Here is a 5,192-nt window from a genome sequence, read left to right as displayed (position 1 = left end):
TTTTTTCCCCTAATGGATTTAAAATCGTACAGAGGCAAGCAGCGCCCCCTTACGGACTGGGGTGGAACTGCAGTATCAACAAAGTCCTAAATTAAAATAAACATTTCACACTAAAGTTATGATTTTATGTTTGTTTGTATGTTTCAGTTGTATAAGAGAGAATATATATACATCTCTCTCTCTCTCTCTCTCTCTCTATATATATATATATATATATATATATCAGCTTCTTTTTCAGATCCAACAAAGTCTGCCTACATTGTGGAAGCTTTGTGGTGGGTCATATGTCCTACTCAACAACCCTAAAACATTTATATTGAGATGGTGTGTTACATTGATATTCTGCATATTCATAATAGATCACAACATGATTTATCCCAACATGACACTTTAAAAAGAGACACTTAATTTGGGTGCCAAATTTAATTGGAAACAAAATAAATGTGTGGACATTGCGCAAGTTGTTGATGCATTAATAACATGTGACCACATCATAGTTCTCTTGTTCCCTCGTGTTAGTAATTCATAGCCATGACTAAATAATGCGTGGCCATGTGATAACATCTTGGCCACGCGTTGGTGACATGTTGCCTTGAGTTCAATTCTTTTTCTATCACTGTCACCAAACGGGCTTAGTACAGTAGCCTCAGGCACAGCAATGACTGCACTACAAGTAACTGACTTCAACATTGTGTACAGTCTTCTTCTATGGTAATTTAAGGCGTTGCTTATCTCAAATGGTGCACTAGCACCTCATTTCACAGTCATTTGTCCATTAAGAGACACTGTAGTAAAAATGGTGGCACTAATATAGCAGCTGCCATGTATGTGGACCCACAAGCAGATCATTCATTCTTAGAAAATAAAAGCACAAGTTATTTCAGTAAAGTGATCAGATATGAATAGAAATACAGTTTTAAATGACATAATGAATTTTTCTGTCATTGACCTTGTTTTTATTTACTTTCCTTTGAGGTCAGAGCTCCGTCAGGCCTCTTAAACTGGCTTCCAGAAGTGAGTTTAAAGGATTCAGACACACACTGGGAACACAGTTTCATCACTTTATTACAGTAAATGAGTCCATATCATACACACACAGAACATAGACAAACAGGTTTGTGTTTCTTTCTCTCTCCTTCTCAATCCCTCCATCACGTGACACATCAGGCTTCCAGATCAGAGCACAAGAAAACAAAACGACACATCAATGCGTGAAGAGATGATCGGTTAAATAAAGAAGTTAAAATAACTAAACTGAGTTTCTGAGATTCAAAGGACTTGAAACTTTGTCATGGACGACCATTTTGTGATCATTAGCAGCATTTCTAAAAAACAGCACGAGGAAAAACACCAGTGGTGAGAGCTAGTCGGGATTGTAACGTCAGTTCTGATCCGCTGCAGATAGAGTTCTGCTCTAAAATGAGGCGCTTGCAGTAAAACCTGAAGCTCCCGTTTGACCAGCACCACTTTCAGGGTGGAGGTCACACACACACACGTACGCGATACAGCAGAATAAATAAAAGGATTGAACGAAACCTGGACTCCAGCTGCAGACTGCAGGTCTGTAAGGGTAGCAGTCCTCCCTCAGCTTCTCTAGCCCACCCACTTGACGCTACAAAAACCACTTCACCATAACAGGTTCGACTCTGTAACATAAATTAAAATCAAGATGCATTGTGGGTAATGTAGGGACCAGATATGTGGACTAAAACAGAAGACATCTGCTGCTGCTGTTACTTTAATATCAAATCATGAACTGACCACTGAGTCAAGTGTTCTGGGAGAGCAATAAAAAAAAAAAAGCTAAATTCTGCTAACTGGATCTCTACAAGCTCCCATTTCTACCACTGTGATGAAAAAGACAAATCATTCAAGACAACCCTTTAAAGCTGTTTTTATCATAATTGATCAATTTATGAGACCTATTGCATTACTTTATGGTAAAACTAAACTCCAAACCCTGTTGTATACAACCTGCTTGCCTTCTGCCCCCTGGTGGATATCTTTTGCGCTACAACGATTCTGACCTTTCCCTACAGTAATATACTGTATGCAGATTATTTCTTTTATATTTATATTGTTACAAGGCCATATAAAGACTCCAGATATTAAAAAGTACATTGGTCAGATTTTAAAGGGTTAAAATCTGCATCTCCAATTTTTGAGAGGCTAAATCTGAATTTGGAAAATGATTAACTGTGACTTAGAATATCTTTTCTTTACCTTATTCATTCCATTTTCAGCCATCACAGAGACAGAAATGGGCCTCTGTAAGAGTCTGACATTCATGATGTGACAGTTCGTTTCCCTTTTTCCTCTCCTTCCAACACAAAACCAGATCCTGTCTGCACATATAAAAGATCGATCACGCTCCTGATAACTAAAGCAGGCTATCAATGATCAATGTTTCCTCTTACACAAAATCAGCAGTGCTTAATGTTTTCTTTTAAAGTAGTGATAAAATATTTAAATAGAAAAAGATTAAAATGCTTATGGCTTCTCTGTGTACTGGCTTGATGGCTCCTTCAGAACATTACTGTTTATATTCAACCCATAAGTGGAAGACGACATGTTTTAAACTGAAAACTCTTTCCTCATTCAGACGGTCCGATGAGGACAAGAGCTGAGTTTTAACAAACTTCAGTTTTCACCGGACTACGTGAAAGAGAAAGAGAGAGAAAGGTCATCAGCAAACATGAGGAGTGGCTCTTTTTTTTCCTTTTTTTTTCCTCTTTTGCTTATTTACATTTTAAATTGTGGAAAAAAAAAACTTATTTACAGAAATGCACAAACTAAGAACGCTTCATCGACAGAATGAGGGAGGTAAGATATAAACAACTCTGTAATAAAAAATAAAAAGGAGAAAAATAAAAATCAGTGATATTTACATGTGCGAGGAAATAAATGGCTTCTGAAACTGGGAGAAAAACCAGCCTGGACTGATTCCCCTTTGGGATTTTTTTTTCCCCCTTCACACCTTTTCATTGCCACAGAAATTCTGACAGCTCTGAGTGTGAACATGCAATCCCCTGCAGACATGATCGAACACGCTGGTTGGACTCTTTACAGCGAAGGAAGCAGGGCGGTGACCCATCGGACTGGGAGGTTACCAGTAAGAAACCAGGAGACAGCTGGGAGGAAAAGCTTGTAGGGGAATAGAGTGGAAATAATATTCTCCACTATCCTCTGATCAACTAAACGTGTGGTGGAGCTAAACAAGAGGCAAAGGTAGATGTTTGGTACATTAGTATCAAATATACTAAACTACAAACTTTTAAGTGGTCTGTACTGCTGAATAAAACCAGTGTTGTTGGCTATTCTAAACCCTAAAACACTGGCTGTGTAGACTGCAGGTTAGAATATGGTCCGTCAGACACACACATACACTAATACATTCTCTGGGCTCCTAAACTTAAATTATTTCTAAATTTATTCTTAAAAATTTTCATTCCAAGTCCTCAAACAGCTCTTTCAATGAGTACAGACAGCCTGGAGCCTGTTCCAGAAAGGAGGTTCAACGAACTCCGAGTCTAAAAGGAAACTTTGGGTTAACAAATTCTGAGATGACCAACTCTGAGTTTTCGATTCCAGATCAGCTGCTAAACTCTGACTATCTTTACCCAGAGTCGGGTTGAGTGTAGGGCTGGATAATCAGGAGTGACTGCAAAACAGTACTGTTGGATAAGGAAATTTTAGCACATCTGTTGGAGCTCTGAAAAATATTTTCCGTGTAAATCACTGTGTATTAATTCAGCTTCTAAATCTCTGGAATCGCGTTGGTACGGACAACCCATGTCTGACAGCCGCTGCAGGTGGGAGAAGACAGGTAAAAAAAAACAGGGTTTCTTTATGGTGAACTTGCCAGGTAATAGGCTTACTTCACAGAGTCAGTTACCATGGTAACAGACTGGGTAAGACTTACCTCGCTTTCTGGAATGAAAAACCCAGAGTTTCCTCCAACTCAGGGTTAATATACTCAAGAATTTCATCATAATTCGCTTTCTGGAACAGGCCCCTGGTGTCCTCAAGAAGAAAAAAGCCCCCGCCCCCAAAAAAAACAAAACATTTTCCCCCCAAACATTCAAGTTCCAGTTCTTGTTCAGGTCTGGTGCTAGAGCCAGTTTTAATATTTCATCCACCTCAGTGCAGAGACACTTCACCGCTGGTTTATAAATGCTGTTTGACACGACGGCCGCTTCACATAAGCAACCTTTGCAAAGCCGAGCAGTTTAGTTTCAACGATGTAACAGGATTTCTTGATGCTGTTTCAAAGTGGGATTGATAAATACCAGCTGGTGGTGTCTAAACACTCGATATTCATAAATGTTGGAAAAGTGGTTTATAAGTTCAACTCTAAATGTGAATGCTGCTCTATGAGACACACCGAGCGACGTTCACACTGGTGATATTAGAACCGTAACCGGCTGGAAAATCAGCAAAACTCTGAGCTCATTTTTTTCCACACAGCTTCAACATGTAGAGGTTCGGTTTTGGGGTTCAACAAACAAGATGCTATACTGGCATTTTGCTTCCTGCAGCCGCCACCATCATCCCCATCCAGCCCCAAATGAAAGCACTTTCTGCTCTGTTAGCAGGGTTGGTGCTGCTGGAGCTTTTCAGGGCTTGATTCAGAGCTTTAGCACTGGAAACAGAATAAACCAGTTCCAATCTAGAACCAGAACCAGCTCTGAACCAGAACTGAAACCACTTTGGTGGAAAAAAAAAAAAAAAAAAAAAAAAACACAACTAAAAAGAACTCTGCTCGGCTTCTACTCATATTCCACTTTCTGACAACGTGCTGCTGTGTACGTCTGAACTGAAGCTTACACTGGTGAATAAATAAGCTGCAACACTGCGATTTAAAAGCTTTTCAACTTTATACAAATAAATAAATGTGACCCATTGTCTGAGAATTTGTTAGTTCGTTTTGCTGAAAGTTTTCATTTGGAAAAGATAAACATACATATATATATATACACATACATATATATATATATATATATATACATATATATACATATGTATATATATATATATATATATACGTATATATATATATATATACATATATACATATATATACATATGTATATATATATATATATATATACGTATATATATATATATATACATATATATACATATATATATATATATATATGTATATATATATATATATATATACATATATA

Source organism: Melanotaenia boesemani, chromosome 17, assembly GCF_017639745.1.
Source record: "Melanotaenia boesemani isolate fMelBoe1 chromosome 17, fMelBoe1.pri, whole genome shotgun sequence".
Lineage (NCBI taxonomy): Eukaryota > Metazoa > Chordata > Actinopteri > Atheriniformes > Melanotaeniidae > Melanotaenia > Melanotaenia boesemani.
The sequence above is the reverse complement of the archived record's forward strand: the minus strand, read 5'-3'. Positions refer to the sequence as shown.